Source organism: Panthera pardus, unplaced genomic scaffold (genome assembly GCF_024362965.1).
Source record: "Panthera pardus isolate Hobbes unplaced genomic scaffold, ASM2436296v1 HiC_scaffold_13, whole genome shotgun sequence".
Lineage (NCBI taxonomy): Eukaryota > Metazoa > Chordata > Mammalia > Carnivora > Felidae > Panthera > Panthera pardus.
The window spans coordinates 158,721,478-158,745,456 of NW_026526688.1; the positions used below are offsets into that span (position 1 = coordinate 158,721,478).

General features: G+C 37.3%; 1 pseudogene; it reads left to right on the top strand.

Annotated features, from left to right (window-relative positions):
• Window positions 1–11,581: 11,581 nt before the first annotated feature.
• Window positions 11,582–18,315, top strand: LOC109275156 (bifunctional methylenetetrahydrofolate dehydrogenase/cyclohydrolase, mitochondrial-like; annotated as a pseudogene).
• Window positions 18,316–23,979: the final 5,664 nt, after the last annotated feature.

Below are 23,979 nucleotides of genomic sequence, written 5' to 3' on the forward strand. Positions count from 1 at the left end.
TCAGCCCAGGTCATGATCTTGCAGTTCATGAGTTTGAGTCCCATGTCAGGCTCTGTGCTGACAGCTCAGAGCCTGGAGCCTGCTTTGGAATCTGTGACTCCCTCTCTCTCTGTCCCTCCCCCACTCATGCTCTGTCTCTCTCTCTCAAAAAAAATAAATAAACGTTAAAAAAAAAAACAGAAACAAACTTTTCTGTAAAGAGACAACTGCTAAATATTATAGGCTTTTTGGTCTATATGGTCTCACTTAAACTATTCAACTCAGCCACTGTATCATGAAAGCAACCATAAACAATACGTAAAGGATTGAGCATGATTGTGTTTCAATAAAACTTTATTTGTGAGAAACTAGAAGAATTTTGCTAAATTTAGCCAAACTTGGCCCATGGGCAGTAATTTGTCAACCACTGTCTATATGGTCTTGCATGAATCATATCTCTGTGTCCTCCTGTAACCACATTTGTACCATTCTCTCCCTCAGTCATGTTGTCTTGGGCAATACTGGTCTTCAATTCCAAAACTGAATTCCAAAATGCCCATGCATATGCAATCCTTATAGCCTGGAATTCTCTGTTGACCCTTATCTTTCACTTAACTATTAGTTTCATCTCACTTGCCACTTCTGAAAGAGGATTTTCCTGATCACCCTGCATGAAATAAGGACACTACCCTACTATCATTATTTTCTATTCTCAAGGCTTTACTTCTTTCTCTCATAAAAATTATCCAGTAAAAATCATTATACTTATCTCTTATTTTTGTCTGTTTTTTCCTACCAGAATGCAGATTCTATAAAGACAAGTATCCATGTACATATGATCATCATTTTATTCTCTTTGGTTAGCCCTGTGCCTATCTAACATATTGCAGCTATTGTCCAATAAATATTTCTTGAAAGGAAAAATGAAAAGAATCAAACACAGCTATGTCCACCCAGTCACATAAAATAAGAATTGATTAAAACATTGGTCTGAAATTTTTTTATGACTATATACATTTCAAGGTAAGAAAAGAAAATAGTACACTCCCCCCCCCCAGTATATGTGCATGCTTCTTTATAAATAATACATACACTGTCGTATAAATATATTATGGTTATAAAACATCCACCAAAGTATCATTAAAGTAACATCAGCTATGAGAAAGAAAGAAAGAAAGAAAGAAAGAAAGAAAGAAAGAAGAAAGAAAGAAAGAAAGAAAGAAAGAAAGAAAGAAAGAAAATGGAAAGAAAAGTTTGTTTCTTCCTCATATATATCAAAAGATATATTCCTTATCTGTGGCAACTCTATTACAAATGGCTCCACAATCTTTAACACATGGCTTTTGAAGTCACCATGCTTATATCATCCATCAAATCAGCAGAAGGGAAAGAGCATTTATGAGAACAATGTAGGTTTTTATGGGTCAGGCCTAGAAGTCGAATACATCACTCAGGTCACATACTATTAACTGGAAATCAGTCATATAGATGCACCTAACTGCAAGGGAGTTTGTGAAATGTAATCTACCTGTGTGCCAGAAAAAAAAAATTAATGATTTTGATGACCAGCTAACCTATGTCTGCCATATTCATGTTAATGGAACTTCTACTTTCTTCTTCTATCTCTTCATCTGGTTTAATCACTGGAGGAACCAAACAGCCCACTTTGGAAATCACTAGATTAGAAGATTACATGACCATTGTAACATTAACATTTCTAAATGGTCTTTTAACTGACAGACAATGTTCACTAGTAAGGAAGAACTAAAGTTACACTTAGACAGATGGCAATTCCTTCTGATTGTCTATCAGCCAAAATAAGAAACTGGAGCAACAGTACTACGTCGCCTTACTCTCAGGATATTGTTCTCAGCCTGAAGCCACATCATTCAAGGTCAATGAGTGCTTGAATGAATTCCACACTTTCAACCACAATTGAACTCCCTCCCATTAAGTATTACTAATATGGGTGCCATTTTGCTTAGCAGTCTTGAAAACAGAAATAAATGATAATAATATTTGAATCAAAGAGGTGACCACATTCTTATTGGAAAAAGATCTCTTAAAACTTTTTTTTTTTTTAACTAAAAAGAGATCATCAGAAACATTGCATTGTCAAATTTAGCTCTTTCACACATCATAATGGTATCAACTTTTTTCCATCTCCTGTCAGCAATGTGTCTGCTATGGAATGTTTTTGTCCCCTCAAAATTCATATGCTGAAGCTTCAGGTCCCAGTGTGATGGTATTTGAAGGTAGAGCCTTTAGGAGTAATTAGGTCATAAGGACTCCACCCTAATGAATAGGATTAGTATACTTATAAGAAAAGGCATAAGTAAGAGAGTTAATATCTTTCTCCACCATGTGAGGATACAGCTTGAAGTCAGCCCTCTGCAAAGGAGCTCTCAGTAAGAACTGAATCAGCTGGCATCTTGATCTTGGATTTTCCAGCCTCCAGAACTGTGAGAAATAAATGTCTGTCATTTAAGACACCCAGTCTATGGTATTGTCATAGAAGACCAAGCCAAATAAAACATCTTCCCTCCTCAATATCATTCATGATTCCTATAGACTATCACTTGGATATTTTTCATTACTGGGCCAATATAATTCCTTTAATTTCAGGTATCCCAGATTTCAGCTCTGGGCCTAGAACGTGTCTTTGGCTTCTATTTCCATGCAAGCATACTATTTGTGCTGTACTTTATATCAATAGGTATTGCAAAATTTAGTACTTTCTCAAGCTTCTGTAAGAAAGATACCCACAGCAAGTATTTATGGGGAATCCCAAGTATCGGCCACATCATGCAACACACTGCCTTCAGAGAGCTTACATATTTTCATCTTACTATATTACTCTTCTCCCTCACTATCTCTCTTCTGGAAGCAAGGGAAATTATTCTCCTTATCTCTTCCCTCAAAAATTAAGGACAATTTTTTTATTTTATTTATACGTGCCCTTGAGGTGTCACTATAAACTGCAACTGCTTTATCAAAGTACTTCTTTCAGACAGTGCTTGCTCCAAGAGAAATTCTGACAAATAGATGTTCTTCAAATCCTTATATGTTAATGAAAAACATTCAGGTTTTCATTTTATCCTTATGATTTGGACTTCTCTATAACACTGAACAAGACAAAACTACTTCCAGTTATGCTTATTAATAAAGCAATAGGTTTCAAAAATTCAAAAATTTTGACCACTGTGAGCATGGGCAGGGATTGACAGTTCTCTAACAAAATGTAGTTGTTAGAGATTAAAAATAAATCCTTAAGGATGTTTTTAAGTGGCTACCTAATGAGAGGCTGAGAAATTGCATTTTTTTAATGTCAGAGGTAAATTTAGTACTTTTGAAATAGTGTGATATTTGTGGCACAGAAAGAGAGATTCAAAGTTTAGGAAGTGATTCTAAATTTCATGGGAATTTGGCTTTCTTAATAAAATGGCTTCAATATTGTTAGAGAAGACTAGTTCAACTATTCCAGAAGAAAGTGCCTTTCAAGTGTCTGGTGGAATATTATAGCCCGCTATTAAGAAAGGTTACACTGCTTATTTACACTCTAGTGATTATATCTTTAAAGATAAAGCACTAATCAATTAGTATTAAAGATTTATGAAGGGACAAGTTAATAATTTTCCACTCAATTCCTTCCTACTAATTAAAGATTTTTCACCATTAATCTTTGTCCTTTAGTATTTAATCTGAAGTAATGTTTGTCCTTTAGCTTTAGAATTAATTTTAAATAACATCTTTAATTTTGATATAGAGAACTATTTCACAATTGCCTTTCAGATTAAATTAAGAAATCTCTAAAACTCTTCTATTTAATTTTACATATAAAATATCATTTGCATTAATCTGCTGATTTTAAATTATACATTTGGCTCACAATATCTAATTAATTTGGCAAGAGAATTATGGAAATAATAAAATTACATCCAAATTTCAAGGAACACTTCATTTTTAAATGCCTAATTAAATGTATCTTTGAAATAAAAGAAATCATTCTGAAGAAATGTAATAGTATTTTAATTCCTGAGTAATAGGTATGCTGAATATTAATTTGCCTTATATTTGGCATCTACAGGAGACAAAAGCTTCTCCTCAATGCCAAAAGCAAGCAGTACATTCACACAATCTGAGACAGAAAATAAAATCAAAGTTGTTTGGCAAAGGGAGAACTTAAAAAACTGAGTGCTTCATTTAAAAAAAAACCTAACTGGCAGATGATTATTTTTAGGGTTTTTTTTTGCATTTCAGTCAAGAGACTAATGAAGAGCAGTGATATTTAAGTTCAGCATTTTAGTTACTTGTTTCTTCATTTATTTATTTTGTGATTCTGCTTCCTCCTGACGAGTACTGCTTCTGACTCACCTCAAGAATAGCCCAAAACAGAGAGGGAGGCAAACCATAAGAGATTCTTAAATACAGAGAACAAACTGAGGGCTGATGGAGGGGAGTGAGGGGCGGGGAAAATGGGTGACAGGCATTGAGGAAGGCACTTGGGATGAGCACTGGGTGTTGTATGTAAGCGATGAATCATGGCAATCTACTCCTGAAGCCAAGACTACTCTGTATACCCTGTATGTTAGCTAACTTGACAATAAATTATTAAAAAAAAAAAAATAGCCCAAAACGTTCTAACTCATGCGTTAGCAATGAAGTTGGATAAAGAAGAAAAGTCATTCTGTCATTCTGCTTCTTTTCAAGACTGTTTCCAGCTCTCCTGCCTGCTTTTTCCCATTCTTATTTCAAACATTAAGATCAACTTATACCCTGATTTCTCCAGTGAGTGGCCTATAATTATCCATTTTCTTCTTTCTCTAATTATGTTATACTTTACTCCCCAATTTTCTATCAAAGTCAATTCAAAATCATCTCATTTCCCTTCTTTCTATTTTTCAAGCTCAATGGCATTCAAAAACTATGCCAACTATATACCCCATGCCACAAGAATAAGACAAAATTTGACAAGTGTGATTTTTCTAAGCACAAACTAAATCTTTAAGAAATAGAAGTGTAATTCCAATACCCATAGGGTCAAAGTTAGATACTGCTAGATTAAGACTCTATGACATATCTGCATGTTAGTGAACACTATAATAATTCTAAAGGATATGACAATTATTAAAAGAAAAATCAATATATAAGTATATTATATAAATGCTCCCATTAACCTGTTAGATATTTGGAAATAACTTATCTAAAAATCATTATTCTTTGCAGTATTTTGTATTCAAGTATAAAGAGTTTGTGACTCATGTTTAAAATTTCATCTTTCTTCAGAACAGTACAGTAACATTCAAAAACCTGAAGCAGAATCAAATCATGTCATTTAGAAAATATCTTCCTCTCTGTGCATTATCAGGGAACTACACTCCTCATACCTTGCCATGCCAGAGAAGGTCTGAGTACCACTGGTTAATATTAGGCTTCAGGCTCCTACAGTTTTCCAAGTAAATGAAAGGTCAATAATACCTGTTACTTGCAGGCTCCAGGCAGACAGTTTTGCCTACCAATTCAGCATTGCCCATGGTATCACTGCTGTAGTTACAGTAACTATCCCAAAGGTACTTACAGCTCGTTCCCTATTCATTCTAGCATAATCCTCTCACTTGCTGACCATTAGCAGTGTAATTAATGGGCATTTTCTGATCGATGTACCCTTGCAGGTAAGTGTTATAATAAAGGGTGATTACAGTGAAGAATAATACAGTTGAAAATCAGTACCTAGTCGTCACCACTCATTGGCAGGGCCATAACAGAATCAGACAGTGAGACCAGACTGCATAGAAATTATATCAAATAAAGTAATTCTTTCAATTTATTGCACTTTTAATTATGCCATCTTTAATTTAAAGAACTACCTTGCCCCATACAATGTAGTCTCCAAGCTAAAGGGAATTAATGTAAGGCTAACTAATTTTCACTCCCCAGCACATTTGAAATCAATTTTACCTTAAGCAAAATGTTTTATGAGTCTTTAGTTTACCTGGGCATTATGCATCTTCATAATTTTCTAATGAGCTTAAGATATCCATAAGCAGAAGCCATGAATCATATTTTTGGTAGCCCTTAAAAACATTTTTTTTGCAATCTGTTGTAAATTAAAAGAGATGTGAGAAAATGAGAATAAAATATCATTACCACTGACAACCTCACAGCTCAATACACCATGTTTTAAATCTCATTAAAGGGTCAGTTGTCATTTTTAGTAACCTTCATCATAGCCAACACCGTGCCATCCAATCTTTCTTTAAAATACCAAGGAACAGAGGTCACACAAAGAGCTGGGGCCATGAAAATCACCCCTGAGAGTGGTGTAAGGAAGTGGAGCTCTTTTCAGAGGTTTCCATTTCAATATTGACACACACTGAGCTTTGGTATTACACAGTAGGGTCGGGTACAAAGGTCCAATGAACAAAACTTGAGAAGACCCTGTGACTCACTGTGATTTCCTGATGACCAGAATCAGAGGGGACATGATGACCATCTCACAGGTAACCCAAAAGGAATACATAGCCAAGATGAGGCTTAATCATTACTTTGTGGATAAAGATAAAATGGAAAAAAATCAGATCTCCAGCAGTCACAAGTTTTATATACAACCAATTTTCTACATACAGATTATACTTACTGTGGATTCTCCTAGGTTGAATTTTAATAACAGACCAACTTCTATTATTGGCCAGTGGCTTCTGAAGCTGATCTCTTTCCCCTGTCCCTGGGTATGTTCATGGGAAGACAGTATTTTAATATAATCGAAACATGCTGGATTAATGAGATATACGTGCTACCAAAAATAACAACAGCAAACAACTATTCTAGTAATTCAAGCAAAATATAAGTGATTTTTCAAAATTCTGTGTCTAGCCTGTCCACAACCATTCTTTTCCACTTGGCAAGTAATGGAGGTGATCATAAATAGAGAAGAAACTCATGCTTTAAAGTTATAGCACATTTTTCTTGATTTCAGCTTGTGGTAAGATAGTTTGTGGGCTGCTGGGAAGAATTAAATGGAGAAATTTAAATGAAGAAATGTCTATGCTCTGGAGGATTTCAAAAAGGTGTTCTTTTGTTTGTACCCAGGTAGGCAGAACTCCCCACAAAATAGCTATTCAAGCCCCACTTAGTCCACTTTTCTTCAGTTTTTCCCCCTTGTCAGCACATACTATATAACTGATCTTACCCCTTATTAAAATTCGCAGGTTCTAAATAAGAGGAAGGAGTTTATAACAAAATCAAAGGCACTGAGCACACAATTTTACTTACAGTCCATTAGATGTAATTATTGCCACTCCCAACAGCTTGCTACTCTGATTTCATTTTGGGAATGTTAAACATAGCTAGAGTTTTATCCTGAATTATTTCAAATAGTTGGTAGTAAAACTTCTCATCCTGTAGCTCACCTCCAAAGACATTCTGTCAACAAAGTTCACTACAGATCAGTCTTCACTGATTTTCCTGACACTTTATGTATTAGTCTGCTAAAGCAGCCATAATAAAACACCGCAGACTGAGTGGCTTAAAAAAACAGAAATTTATTTTGTTACAGTTATGGAAGCTGATTTAGAGATCAGGTGCCAGCATAATCAGTTTCTGGTGAGGTCTCTCTTCCTGGTTTGCAGAAGGCCACCTTCTTGCTGTGTTCTCACATGGCAGAGAGAGAGATAGAAAGCTCTAGTGTCTCTTCTCTTTATACAAACACCAGCCCTTTCAGATGAGGACCCTTCCCTAATTTCTCATTTAACTTTTATCACCTGCTTACAGGCCCTATCTCCAAATATTGGGGATTACATGGGTCCAATCAACATATGGATTTTGGAGGGGTACAACTCAGTCTATAGCACTTTATATGACAGAAATGCCAAATCTCTTTTATTATTGCCATTTAAGACTCTTAATAGGACACCAAAACAATAGCTGATGCAAGAAAAAAAAGAGTTATACTGGATGTTTCAAGAAATATATGCAGTGGACACACTATTCAAGCTGTGACCTTATTTTCTTCTATTAATATTTGATTCCATTTCTGTCTGGTGGCTGAAAGAAAATTATAGTCACTTCTGGGAGTTTTCCCTCCTCTCCATTTCCATGGAGTAGCCTGAACATTCTACCAAATTTAGGTAGGCTCAAGGCATTGGGGAGTATGGGAGGGAACATCTGATTTTTGGTCAGTCTTTATCCACAAAAGCTCCTCTTCCTCTTAGGATCTTAGCCCTGATGCAAACTTCTCCTGGACACAGGCTTGAAGAGGAAATCTTTGGGGGGGTGGGAAACAATATGGAGAAAACATAATTTAGTATCTCAAATATTATCTTACCACATGAAGCAGAAGTTGTAAGTTTGATCCTTTTTATTCATCGAATGTCAGATTTAGAAAGGCTTGTAGTGATTTTGTACTGCATTATCATAATTTTGCAGATGAAGACACTGGGGTCCACACAGGTGACGTAACTCATGCCAGGTCCCATAACAACTTAATGGTAGGTCACAGACTGGAAGCCAGGTCTTCTCATGACACTGATGCATAATTCATAACATAATTCAATTAAACCAACACCACATGAATATCAGAAACCATGCTAGGCCCAGCAAGTGCCCTCAGAGGAGTCAAAAAATATAACATGTATAGTTTTTAATAGCACTGGGGTTCAATGGAAGGAAGTCTCCTGATGTTGCGATTGCTTCTTGCTGACCTGTTTTCAGAAATGTCTACTGAGAGCAAAATAGAGGACTCTGGTAGACTAAGAATACCTTAAGATATTTTCTGCTTGAAACATCTTAACTAATAAAATTTACATTTTTCTCCTCTGTTTCAAGTCACCTACAGTAAAAAAACACTGCTGGACACTGTGATGAAATCTTGTTACACACTCTGTTCTATCAGCTTTGCTAAGATTAGTCAGGACTAAGAATCAGGGACACTTTGAAGTGAAAGGAGAACAACCTCTTATTTCACTTCTATGAAAAAAATCTTGTCAAACACTCCATCTTGAAGAAGAGGGTTTCCCTTCTTTGATTTTTTAATTAAATAAAATAACTCAAATACATAAAGATAGACTTTAGATTAAGTGCTTTATAACAAAAATATTAATCCTCCTAGATAATTCGCTTTTACAAAAACAGGGTTCTTATGGCTCTAATAGAGTAGGAAATGCTATTATTTTCTCTCTCAGCCCTACCACTAGATAGCAAGCAACTTGCAAGTTATGTGATCCCATTAAAAAGTCAAATTGCTTTGACGAAAGAAAAACTTTTTCATTATCGTTTTATCATTATTTTTATGTTATTTTCAAATGTACAGATATAAAATGAATATAAAAATGAATCCCATCATCCTGTTTCAACAATTACCAAATAATAACTAATTTGTTTTCCTCTGTACCTTCACCTATCACCCCTTTACACACAAATTATTTTGAAGCAAATTACTGTTATTTATCACATACATTTCATTATATATCTCTATAGAAACTCTTTTTAAGTATAACTCAAACAAATACCACCGTCCCATTTAAAACATTAATAATTATTCTACAATTGTATCAAATGTTCTCAATTCTTATAGTTTTATTTTTATAGTTTCTGCTTTTACTGCTCTTCAATTAACAATCCATGTAAGGTCCATGTGTTACAGTTGGTTTATATGTCTCTGAAGCTTCTAATTTATAGGTTCTTCCTCCATCTCTTAACTTTTTAAGTTTATTTATTTATTTTGAGAGAGAGAGCAAGCAGCGTAGGGGTAGAGAGAGGGGAAAGAGAGAGAATCCCAAGCAGGATCCACACTGGCAGCACAGAGCTGGCCGCGGGGCTCAAACCCACGAACCATGAGATCATGACCTGAGCCGAAACCAAGAGTTAGTTGCTTGCAGTTATCTTTAACATTTTCCTCAGTCCCTGTATTTTCTATAAATGAGAAGTTAGATCTAGGGACTTCATCTACAGTCCCTTACAGATTTTCCACATAATACATCAAAACTGATGTATGCTTCCATCAAGAAGCACAAATGTTTGCATTTTTTCTTTTTGATATTAACAGATACTCATATATCATGAGGGGTTGTAAACTGATGACATTTTAAATTCTATGCTGTCCCTTTTCATACATTAGCTGGATATAGTTCTATATTCTACAAAAAGAAGCTTCCCTCATCCTTAGGTAAAATAAAAGTATATATTTTAGTTCTTGTAGTCCATTTCTTGTGGTTTATTTCTTGTTAGACATTCCCTCTGTGAGACTGCTTTAACAATGCACTTCCCTCCCAATACCTGATTTGTTTCTTATTGCCTGAGCCCCCTCTACCCAAGGTTGTTCATAGTTAGCACCTATTAAGGCAGTTAAGTTCATGGATGTACTATTTAAGCAGTGCGATAGAGCAAAGTGGTACATCTTTGGAACCTGGAATTACGAATAACTTTTCAACCTGGAGACTCCAGCTTTCTGAAATATAGTTTCTTCATCTGTGACAAGAGAATAATAACAGTACTTTTCTGTGCCAGTTATCATGTTCTTGCTCCAAATCCACGCTTCTTTGCCATGCTCTGTGACACTGGAATTGGACCACAAAACACTTCTCCATTGCCAAGCTGACACAATGTAAGGCTTCTCAATGGAGGGCGCTAGAGGGACACCGCAAGAGAAAGGAGCTTCCATATCTGATTCCAGTCTGGACTTCTCCCACCTATGTTATAGCTGCCAGTAGTGTTTGGGAGGCCCCAGTGGTGCTCACTCTCCACAAGTTGTACCTGTACCTCAGGAGCTACCTCCTGCAAATCAGCTCTGACCTGTTGAAATTCCAGCAAACTTCTACAGGCATTTCCTAAGGATAACTTCACCTACCTACATCTTTTAGCAGGTCAGCTATATCTTCTGCTTTTGAAAGTAGTTACTTTATGCAATAGAGGTCCTAGAGTGCCCTGGAGTGCAGTGTCCCCTGTTCCCAGGAACCTGGCACTTCAGGAGAGTATCCTATGTATGTTGCTTATGCCCTGCTGTTGTGTCTGAATCACTTTCACTTTCCCCGCAGTCATCTGCACTGACTCTTTGCCTGCTGTGGGCTGTGCCTGCCCTCTGTGGTGTTACTGGGACCCACAGACAGGCCAGTTCCAACAGCGCATGCCCACCAGGGAACTTGGGAGTAGGTAAGCAGTATTAGCCAAATTTGCGCTGAGCCGCTGAGCTGCTAGTCCTTTGCCAGATGCCCAGAAGCACTGCAGAGGCTGGGGGGCTATGTACCAGGGTGCCCACGGGCACAAGGTTGAATGTGGCATACATCAGTGATGGCTGGGTGTGGCCAGGCCTATTGTGCAGGGATGGCTGGGGGCACGAGGTTGGGCATGGCCTAGTAGGTGGGCGCTGTATGCAGTGTGGGGCAGCAACTGTGCCCTCAGGGGCTGGACAGGGCATGGGCAGGGCACACGCACAGCTTTAACAAAATGTGCCCTGTGCCCAGGGCCTACGCTAGCAGGCTTGGAGTGAGCGAGTCCTCAGGAGAAGTGGGAATAGCACACCACTAGCTGGTGAGGCAGTAAGTGTCTGTGTCACCCCACCTGCCACAGATGGCCCTGTGATTATGCTGGAGGGGGTAGGGGATGGAAAATGGCACCTTCATTTTTAGAGACGTTCCCCAACACACTCAGAAATCAGTATGAACAGATATGTCTTCTGTTTGCCCCCAGTGTTGTGTAAACTTTTGTTTTTATATTGCCTTTTCACACAGGCCCCTGCCTCTTTAAAGCAGCAACCCAGCTCACCTTCCACCCTCTGGGCTAGCCCTGTGCTGAGTCAGCTGACTCCAGGCTGAGTCCCACTGGTTTTAAACTCATGAAATTCAGCCCTTCTGGTTTTTAAAGCCAGACGTTATGGGGATTAGTCTTCCCTGTGGGAGCTTCTTGGCACAAGGGCCTGTTTCTCCGCTCTCTCCATGCACATAACTCCCTCTCTCCTGTAGGCAGGCTCCCTCCACCTTTCTGCCCCTTTCAGATGCAGCTTCTTCTCTGTATTTAGTTATGGAGTTTGTTCTAATGGTCTCTGAGGTCTCTGATCACTAGCTCTCAGGCTTATTGACTCGGATGTGGATGATATCTAGTTGTAAACGTAGAATGGGGTGAGCTCAGGGCTCCCCTACCCTGCGATCTTGCCAAGCTCCCCATCTTCCCTCTATTTTTAAAGGCCTCTTTACCCCTCTTAGGAGTTTATCACCTTTTACCAGTTTAATATTTTTTATATTAAATTACTGGGGTGATTTCTGTCTCCTGTTTGGAACCATGATTGATACACCACTTCAGTTTCTGGGAAACTAAATTGATGTACTTCATGTAATAATGCAAATAATACTAATGCCTAGCACTTAGTAAGTGTTAATTAATCCAGTTGTTATTCATTATGATGATTTCTCTACAAAACTATGGGTGAAAACCCTTATTTGGTTTACGTATAAAGGTATGTTACAGTAAGAAAAATTAGTCAAAAAAAATATGGAGTGCTCTCAATTCTACGACTCTCCCTAGAAATGAACTCAGAAAAATGTCACCTTTGAACAGGAAGACAGCGAAATGTTATAGTGAAAGCAGAACTTTCTTTTAAAGTTCTCTCTGATAATTCTAGCATTTGGCCAGTTGAGGGACCTAATGTCAGGTGCAATACCCACAGATTGTACACCACACTCCCTTCCCTGGAACCATATTATTTTCACATTTGCAATAAAAGGTGACCATACAGAGCACCTGGGTTGCTCAGTAGGTTGAACAGTTGAGCATCAGACTCTTGAGTTCAGCTCAGGTCATGACCTCCAGGGTTCCTGAATGTGAGCCCTTGTCAGGCTAACAGTGAGGGGCCTGCCTGGAATTCTCTCTCTCTGCCTCTATCCCACACATGTGCTCTGGTGCCCATGTTTTTGCTCACTCTCAAAATAAATAAATAAACTTTAAAAAGGGGGGCGGGAGGCTATTTATTATCTTTGTTTTTAATCAGAGTAATCATTGAAAGGGGAATGCATTTTGTGTTTGATATTTGAAAATATAGTCAAGAGAAATGCACATTTACTTCAGATGAGTTTAGGTCTAGAGAATCTTTCTAGATTCAGAATTCATAAAGGAAGTGAAATTTTAAGAGCTACTTGAAGAAAATAAAGGCAAACGAACATTAAGAAGTAAGTGAATTAAAATTTATGTCAGGTATCATATTATTTACATGTGTTAACTTATTTAATTTAATAACAACAATACTGTGAAGTAAATATATTCCCCCATAAAAGGAATCTTTGGTTTATGAAGGACAAACGTGCTACCTAAATAATAGAGCTAAATTCTAACCTAGTTTTAATTGGACTTAAAAGCCAGTGGGTATTGGTATTTCCCAAAGTATGCTTCAAGAGACAATAGTGCCATAGAAAGCTGAGAACCAACACTTCTAACCTGAACGAATAAGTTCAGAAGACCCTGGGTTAAACAAAGTTAGTTACCTTTTTAATTACAAGATGATTCAGAGACATTCATATACTAATTATGATGTGAATCTTTAAGACAAGATATATTTATATAGCATTTCCACAACTCATTTGACCACTGAAGCCCTTTGCACAAGCATCTTGGGATACTAATATGTATTCTATGGAACACTCTTTGAGAAACAGTCTGACTCTCTGCACGAGCACTCACAAATTGAATCAATATTAACATTAGAAGCTCAAATGAGCATTTATGTTTAGAAGTTTTCATTCAGCTTTGCATATGTAGATCAATGAAGATCAAATACATCAAGAGAAAATATGTTGGCCCATCTTCTTGCTGTCTATCGCACAGTATAGTGGATCATTTTAAGCCAAATAGAGTAAATGGTTCACTAGCTAAAATAAATGAAAACATGCACCAGACGGTCCATAAGATAGCAAAGTGAAATAAAGTTCTTGCCAAGTCAACCTCTGCAAAGGAGAAAAAGCAAAGGAAAACATGATGATGGTAAATAGCTCTATCAAAGAGATTTTAGGAAAGAAATTTAATAAATTTTCTATTGTAAATAATGTACAATAAAGCAGGCTATTTGACCTTCTCCAATGATTTTAGTTGAAGAACTGTAATCCTGGGAGACAATGTTCAGGAAAAACTGTCCATCAAAATGTTGGTATTCATTATATTCACCAATGCATGCTTGAGGCTTGAATAGAACATGACTTACACAAAGCAAATCCCATGGCATCCTTTCCTGGAACAAAAGCTAGCTAGTTTTAAAACTCAATTGGCAGAAGGTACAATGATAACCACTTCAATTTTGAGATATGGGGATAGTTTACAATTCAAGTAATTCAAGTTTATAATTCTTATATACATACATATATGTGTGTGTTTGTGTTTATATATAGGTTTATATACATATACATATACATATACATATACATATACAAACATACATAAACATACATACACACATACTGCTCTCTTTCTCTCCCTGCTCCCTTTAACCCTGAAGTTCCTATAAAACCTCAAGCTGACCCTTCCTGACTTTTCAATTGTCCATAAGTTTCATATCTTGAATGAGGTTATTCTAAATTATTCCTCATAGGCTGTGCATTATAGTTGAGCTTTATGGATTTGCATCTGACTCCAAGTCACAACACAAAATAGTTATAAGACCTCATTGAAGTTATTTAACTTTTTAAGATTCAGTTTCCTCTTCTGTAAAATAGACTTGCTATGAATATGAAATTATATGTTATCACGAAGTGTACAGCAGAGTTTTGGGCATATAAGAAATGGTAGCTATTACTAAGTTCTGACTGTTGTGAACATGAACCCATCTGACACTGACAAAGGAAGTATACAATACTGTACTGTTTTTCTCAAGTGTTTCCACAGAGGTATCTTTAACAACAAAGAACAGTAACTTATGTCTCTCACCACTTAGGCCCAACACCAAGAAAAATGAAGACACTTCTTTAGAGTGTGCTTTCTTCTTAAAACCATGTAAATTTTGTTTGATATTCAATTATATATCCTTGTTTATTTTAACATAAAAATGTTTTCAAATTACTTACCCCTAAGGAAAATTAATGGTTGTAGAAGACAGTAGGCAGCAAATAACAAAGTTTGAGAAACACCAAGTTTGAAGAGCCTGTATTAGGTCATACAATCAGTTTGTAGTTAACTCCCCTTCACCGTAAGCCTAGAATATTACTGCTTGGGCTGTGTTCCGCAATTTATTAACCATAAATATTTACTGAATGCTGCCCTGACTGTGCTCACAGGGGTTGGGTAAACCTAGCAAGAGCTCTTCTCATTAAGGGTTTTATGAGAAGGGTGGTAGGTTAAAATAGCATCACAAGAAGTAGAATAGAAATCATAGTCAAGAAGAGGAAAAGAACAGTTAAGCAAGAGCCTTGAGTCAAGTAGAAAATAATGATGTCAAAAGAGAAGTTAAGTACACCTCAAGAAATGGATCAAGGCAAGCAAATCAGGAAGGAGGCTATGAATGACATGTTCTTATATTGACTGTGTAGTGTGGGAACAAGTAAACTAGGGCAATGTTTATCACGAACATATGATTATGCCAGGTGCCTTTATCTATGAAAGCCAAAAAGTCAAGGTCTTTATCTCCTAAAATCTAACAATTTTAAAGGTGACAATAAAGACAAATATAAATATTTTTATCTTTACTCTGCTTTTAGAATGTAATATTGAAATAGCTAAAACCTACTGAACTGAACCAGTACCAGGAATCAGGCTCTTTTCTAAACACTTCACAAGCATTAACTCATTTAATCCTTAAAAAGGTAGATATAATCAACTATCTCATTTTGCTGATACAGAAATAAGATTAAAGAGGTTGAATAACTTGCCCAAGATTATATATCTAGTAAGTAGAAGAGCCAAGATTCAAGCTCAGGTAATCTAGTTCAGTGTCCTTATACCATCATTTTGGTCCACCAAACCGTCATGCAATTAGAAAGTAGAATAAGGACTAGGGGGAAAAATGAGGTCACAGGGATTGGTAGCTGAAATATCCTAGACAAGAGTGGTATAATTGTCACAGACTTTCAGTGCAAGGGAAGTAAAACCAACTAAAAATAGTATAAACGCAAAAAGGATAAATTAATCCATGAAACTAATAAATTAAAAGATTGCTAGATTCAGACAGAATTGGATCAAGTAATGCAAATTATGTTATTAGCACTCTCTCCCTCACCCGCTCCATCTCTCAACTTTAATTTTCTCTCTGTGTATTATTCTAATTCTATCATTACAAAATTACCCATGGATTTCCTCAATGCATCCAAGAAGTTTACTCATCGAAAGTCCACCAAAGTCTATAGTGCCCCATCTCAAAAATCCATAGAAAAGAGACTGTCTCTCTCCAATATCCAAATGAACATCCCAAGGAAGGATTATGATTAATTCTGCTTGGATACCCCAAATAAATTATTCTGACCAGAAAAATGGAGAATTAGGCTAGGCAGGCCTAAGTGATGCTTGTGTCCAGAGGTGGAGTTTGTTTATAAAAGGGGAGGAGAGCAGAGGGATAAGAGAAAAAATGATCTGTTAGCTAGAAACAATAGCTAGTAATAGAGTCCATTACAAATGGCATATGGAATTTACTTGTCTTGAGTCACGGGACAATATGGCAGACCTCGCAGTTTGGCTGAGCTGAGACAGGGAATTGACTTTCAAACTGGCCTAATAACAATCACAGTGATTTCAAGAGTTAGCAATTGTGCACCACTTTACAGTTGAAAAGCATTTTCCACACATTACTTCCTTTGAAAAAAAATGATTCACTTTCCTTTCACTTTTGCCAGAAGATGGGTTCTCACTTGCTGTCACCTCCTCAGAGATTTACTCTAAGAAATATTGATTAAAATGTCTAATGTTTCACTTCTCCAAAACCAGCTTTATAGGGTATGGATGATATAAACATTCCAGAAGCTACACTGTTTAGCTTTGATCTCAGCAACTGCCCTTTAACATGATATTCTGAACATCTCACATCTGAAGCTACTCTCACTGTGCCATTGGCCAACCTTTAAGAATCCATGGGCAATGCCCTACTGATAAAGCTAACGTAAAATGTTTTAATGTTTGAAATAGGACCTATTAGTCTCGGCATATAAACTCATGCATGCTATAAATGTAAGGTTGAGACTATAAAAAGAGTGCTGATGTCAAAACTATTTCAAATTTATAATGTTTACACAAAGTATCTCAACATAGAAAATTAAAATAAACTACAGGCATAGATACCAGCAAAACGTTCGTGATGTTTTGAGTAGTTAACACAGATTAACAACATAAGTAAAATTACATATTTAGCCTGGTGCAGACATTGGGGACAGTGATGGGTGCTGCTTCCCTTGTGTCCACCTTGGCCACCTAGCTGCTCCAGCCCATGCAGAGCTACCACCTCTGCCATCACCCCTTCAACCTCTCCGTAGTTTGAAGTGAAGCAGTTGTCCTTTCTGGAAGGAAACTTGCCCAGATCAAGCAGGAAGTGTGGCAGAAGTTGGAAGAACGGACGGCACAGGGCAACAAGCAGACACATCTGAGTGTGGTTCTGGTTGGTGAGAATCCTGCAAGCCCCTCCTACATCCCTAACAGAACAAGGGCAGCTGCAAGAGTAGGAATCAACAGTGAGACAATTGTGAAACCAGCTTCAATTTCAGAGGAAGAACTTCTGAATTTAATCAACAAACTAAATAATGATGGTAGTGTAGATGGCCTCCTTATTCAGCTGCTTCTTCCAGAGCACACTGACAGAAGAAAGATCTGCAATGCTGTCTCTCCAGATAAGGATGGCTTTCCTGTAATTAATGTAAGGCAAATGTGTTTGGACCAGTATTCCATATTACCAGCTACCCCACGGGGTGTCTGGGAAATAATTAAGCAAACTGGCATTCCAACCCTAGGAAAGAATGTGGTTTTGGCTGGGAGGTCAGGAGGTCAAAAAATGTTGGAATGCCCGTTGCAATGCTACTACACACAGATGAGGGCATGAACACCCTGGAGGTGATGCCACTGTTACAATATCTCCTGGATACTCTACCAAAGAGCAACTGAAGAAACATACGGTTCTTGCAGACATAGTGGTCTCTGCCGCAGCATTTCAAACCTGAGCACAGCAGATATGATCAAGGAGGGAGCAGCAGTCATCACTGTGGGAATAGAGTTCAAGATCCCTAACTGCTAAATTCAAGTTGGTTGGAGATGTGGATTTTGAAGGAGTCAGAAAGAAAGCCAGTCTCTGCAGGTGTTGGTTCCATGACAATGGTGATGCTAATGAAGAATACCATTACTGCCACAAAAAAAAAAAAAAGGTTGGGAGGTTTGAAGAGCAGGAAGTGTTGAAGGCTAAGGGGTGTAGAGTAGCAACTTAATTAACTATTGTGTCTTCTGTCATGAACAATACTCCAAGCCAGTTCAAGAGGCAAAGCAGGCCAATAGATATCTGCAATATTTTTTAGTTATCTTATTGAAATGGCTTAAAATGATGCTTTGAATTCATTAAAAGCTTAAATGGGTGGTGTCTGTGCACATAGCTTTGCAGCACCTCACCATGGACTATGCCAGTATCATGCTGGGTCATGGAATCCAGCCAAGAAAAGCCATTAACCTAGTGATTAACATGGAGGGCATTGTCACATTGAGAATGGATGCTTAACTTTGTCAAGCCACTTCAGTTAAAATTTGCCTTTTCTAGGATTACATTTCCTAAGTACTATTCCAATAAGAGTTGATACTCGCTTTAGGTTCCAAACCTTTTGAGTTTAATTGGTCAAACCAAAGGAAAAGTGTTGCTAGAGAAAATGAGGGAAAAGGTAAAAAGGAATAAATGGTAATTGAGTAGAAAAATATTACTCTAATTTAAATACATATTATATATAAAAACGACATGCTAATGGTGCCCTGACCTGTCATTTCACGGCTTAGTCATTGGAAAAATGTTTCAGATTGTTCCATGTGCTGGTAGTCCTCATTTTATGTGTGTTACATTCATGAGATTTTCCCATTATTTTCTAGGATTGAAAGGCTTATTTTATTTTATAGATTATTTGTTTGTACTATCATATTTGGCTTTTCTTATATCCTTGAACTTCATCGTTATATTTTTGTACTGTTAGGGGTGTCTGTATGGTTTCCTTGGTATATCTTGAAACCTATTTTTTAAAAAACAACACTCAGATTTGATAATCATTAGGGCAGCTTGTATAAGTTCGCAACTTACTTTTCCACCAAAGACCTTGTCAGTAGCTGCCTGATTTTCTCTGATGTACCTTTTGGCTTTCCCACACAGGTTTTTGAGAACTTGAGTTAATATTGAATTTTATCAGACTTTCTGATTAAAAGGCTTTTTGGGGGGTTTATTTCACTGTGTTTTTTTTTAATAAAACACTTCTTATTGGTGTGGGGAAAAAAAAGATACAGTTGGTTAGTTTAGAAACAAACATTTTCTGAGTGTCTGCCATGGACCAGGCACTATGCCGGACACTGAGCCTAAAAATATAAGTAATATCTCTGTACTTGAGGCACTTGATATTTAGAGGTGAAGACAACACATACACATAGTAGCAATTTGTTGAGGGAGGGAAATACTCAGGGCACTAAGGGAGACTCAGCGTACTAAGAGTACAAAGAAAGCAGAAACTGATCCAGTTTGGAAATTAAGTATAGGCTTCCTAGAAATTAAAATGCCTGAGTTGAGTTCTGAAAGAAGGGTAAGAATATCCATGTGAAGGAAAGTAGGAGGAACATTCAAGGCAAAAGGAAAAAAGTGAACACGTGTAGAAATGTGGAATAGCACGAGGTATGCTAAGACAAACACATATTTCCAATTTAAGTGTAAATTATAAGGCATGAAGGTTGGGGAGATGAAGCTGAAGAAGTAGTGTTATGGACTGAATGTTTGTGTCTCCCCAAATTCATATGTTGAAGTTCTAACCTCAGATGTGATAATATTAGGAGGTGAGGCCTTTCAGTGGTTTATTAGGTTCAGATAAGGTCATGAGAGTGCACCCCTGCTGATGGGATTAGTGCCTCCAGAAGAAGAGGAAAAGACACCAGAAGTTCCTCTGTTCACCATGTGAGGACATGGCAAGAAGGTGGCCATCTGCAAGGTGGGAAGAGGGCCTTCACCAGAAACCAATCCGCTAGCACCCTGATCTTGGAACTCCCAGACTCCAGAACTGTGAGAAATAAATGTCTGTTAAGTTACCCAGTCCATGGTACTTTGCTATGGTAGCCCAAGCCAACTAAGATAGGTAGGTAGCAATAGGTTCATGAAAGGCTCTAAATACCTTACGGAAGTTTCCACTTTACTTTGTAAGCAATGGGAAGTCACTGAAGGGTTGTAAGAAGAAGCCACAATCAGAGTTTTATTTTGATAAATAACTGGCAACTATGCTGAGCATGAGCACAAATCATAGAGCAGAGTTACCCATGAAGAGGCTATTGCAGTCAGTCAAGGAGAGAGGAGTTTACAGCTTGTAGTGGTATAAACAAAAAAAGATGAAAATTCAACAAATTTGTAGGAAGAGATCAAAATAATCAGATTGCGGTAATTATTGTGTGTGCAGTGAATGGGCTAGTGAAGAGCTAAGAGTAAAACCTGAGTATTATACCTAGAGAATTGGGTAGGTGGCTGTGAAAATAAAGAGTATCCAGAATACAGAAAGAGGTGAGGAAGAAGACACATCTTTGACAAGTAGTGTTTAACCTGCTGCAGAACATCCATGTATGTCCAGCAGAAAGTTGATTTTGAGCCTCATTCTCAGTGGAGAGTCAGAAATGCAAATTTGTATAACATAAGAGACAAAGAGATTTCATAAGCTTCTAGAGAATAAAGAAGAATCTCAGGTGAATAATCAGATATCATAATGGCTTTAGACCTCTTGAAAACAACATTGAAATTCCAAAGACAATGAACCTTAAGGCTGTGATCTCACACAAGTCTCACATGCCAGTACCTATACTTAAGTCTAGAGGGAGAGGCAGGTCTTGAAAATAATTGTGGGTGTAGTTTTCATCCTATGGACTGAAATGGAATCTAATATATAAAAATCCAACCAAATGTGAGAGGTGAATTGGCAAGAAAGCCACACCCTAGACTAAAAAGAAGTGAGACTGTTGAAGATGTAAAACATGGCAGGGCTGTTAACTTGCTAGAAGAAGGATGCAAGCTAACAAGGCTGCTCAGGCACCAAAATGGTATATTTTAATACTCTCTCTTTAGAAACAGCCAAGGACAGAAATGGAAAAGGAAGAATGACTCAGAAGGCAGAGGAAATCTTATAGAAAAAGAGTAAAAAAAGGGGGCAGGGGGAAAAATTAGGAAATTAGAGAACAAGTATACTATAATAGGAGTTTCAAGAAAGAAAATTGGGGAAAAAAATGGTTAGGAGGAAATCACTCAAGAACACTTCTCAGAACTCAAGGAATAGTCTGCAGACTAAAAAGGCCCACAATATACTCAAATAGACTCATACTGAGGCATATCATCATATAGTTTCAGATTATATGAGGAAAAAGAAGATTCTACAAGCTTTCTGAGAAGAATAAAACAGTTTATAGAATAGAAATCAGAATGCCTTCAGACCTCTCACAGCAATATTGTGAACTAGAAGAGAGTGGGGAAATGGCTTCAATATTAAGAAAAAAATTATTTCCAATCTATAGTACTATATAGATATAGTTTGCCAGGCAAACTAGCAATCAAATATGAGAACAGAGTAAGATTATTTTTAAATATTCAATGTCTGAAAAGTATTTACTTCTCATGCACCATTTCTCAGGAATCTACTAGAGGATGCCCTAACTAAACAGACAGAGTGATCCAAGGAAAAGGAAGTCATGGAATACAGGAAACAGAACACTCAGCACATGAGAAAGGTGAAGGGAATCCCAGGCTAATGGTGACTGAAGATCCCAGGAAGACAGTAGTATACCAGCTATATAGAGGGAAGTGAGTCCAGCTATATAGAGGGAAGAGGTCTGAGTAGCGCACTCCAAAGTTAAACTTGCAGAGTGTTATGATATCATTACCAGATGCTTGAATGGACCACATGCTGAGGACACTCACTACACCCTCAAAGAAGTTCTGCTTTTGCATATTTCTGAGAACTGGATGCTGGCTAATGTGAATTTGAAATCCGAAGTATAGAACAGGACTATATTCCTACTAAAACCAGCACCTGGCTCAATGCAACCCTGCTGATAACCCATTGTGGTGAGAACTATACCTTCCAAGACTAATTCATGATCTTGCCCACTTACCTTTCCAGGAATGCCTAAATTCTCAGAGAAGCAAAGCCAGATTATGACCAGGCAACTCTGTTCAGCTTTTCTTCTGAAACCCCTCATCTATCAGTGGTGGTACCGTCTTCTCTGTCAGAGTTAGGTTTGCACTCACTCTCTTTATATTTTCACCCTTCACATTCTTCTTACATGAAAATAACCACTGATAATAAAATATTAAACTGATAATAAAAGAGAAAAGAAAAACATCTGTAGGATATAGATCAATATGATCATAGTGGCATATTTTTCAGAGTCCAGTCAGCAAAACAGAGAACTCATCATTACACTGCAAACACAGGAATTATTAACATAAGAGTTAGAAGGCTTAGAGAATGCAGAGGAAACTCTAAGGGAAACTAGAAGTAATAACTGCAGGAAACAGCTGCCATATCCTTGGTCTGGTAAAACTAAAGGAGATGGGGTTACAAGAATCCAGACACATAAAAGAGGGGCTGGAGGGGTGAGTTCAGACATTTGAGGGATCCCCTCTGTCTCATCTGTACTTTTGAGGGGTCCCTAAAGTTGGTTCTGGAAGTGCCAAAAGAACGTGGAGGCCGGGGGCAAATTACCACTGGTGAATATTGAATGGAATGAGAAGAAACTGAGAAGTGCCTTCTCCCTCTTCTCACTCCCTATTGATAAAAACCTTCCAGGAAGCCATCTGGTAAAGCAGTCTGGGGAATGTCATTGGCAAAGGCACAGCCCCAGCTGCCCCAGCTACAGCATCACAAACAGAGTAAGGGAAGACAAACTTGCTGCTGAGGATTCTAGATAATAACAAGTTCAGCTGGCTACATCTGGAGATGAAACTAAAGACAGGGAAGGGTTTTGCTTTTTCTCTACCATTTGAATCTTTTACAAGAATATATCTACATTTTACTTGAAATTTTAAAATGAAAAATCTTTAAGGGAAGCTTTAAGTTGATTATCAAATGAACTATACTTATATTTGTCTAATACATTCATGAAAGGAATAAAACTTTCATAAGAAAGATACTATTTTCTTTCACTTTATGTTGTGTGGTATGAAGAAATTTTTAAATAACTAATTTAAAACAGATTTTTTAGTATTTTATGGTGAATATATTTTATGGTGAAAAACTAAAACTTGAAAATGCAAAGCTCCCTTATGGAGAACTCTGTCAAAAAACTGAAAATTTGTTATATACTGGTCATGAAGTGATAAGGTCACAACACTGAGCCAAAAAGACCTGGCCTTGAATCCCTACTCCACCACTCACTAATTGGGCAAATTGCTTCACCTTTCAAAGCCTCAGTTTCCTCAATCTATAAAATGAGGAAAAGATTTCCAGATGAAAATATGGCAGCATCTTAAGTGAGAATAGATTAAATGGTTGTCATTAAAGAGAGCACAGAACAGGAAGATTTTAGAAATCATTGGCTGAAAAAGACTGAAAATATTCGAACAGATAAATGTTTCACCTAAGCTGTATATTTCTCTAGATCTTTTTTAGTTGATGTTACGGTTTTTCTTAAATTGAGAACACAAGTAGAGGCAATAAAGGAGTTGCTCGTTAGAGATTTGATGCTGTTATTTGAATATGTCTAACTTATGGAAAGTATAATATGCTGGATGTTGTGCTAATCTCTGCTAAAAAAAAAAAGCCTAACTGGTTGGCTCACATGGTCATAAACTCAAGACACCAACAGCACATACGCAAGCAAAGTATGTTCTTGGCTTTGGGACTGCCATTGCTA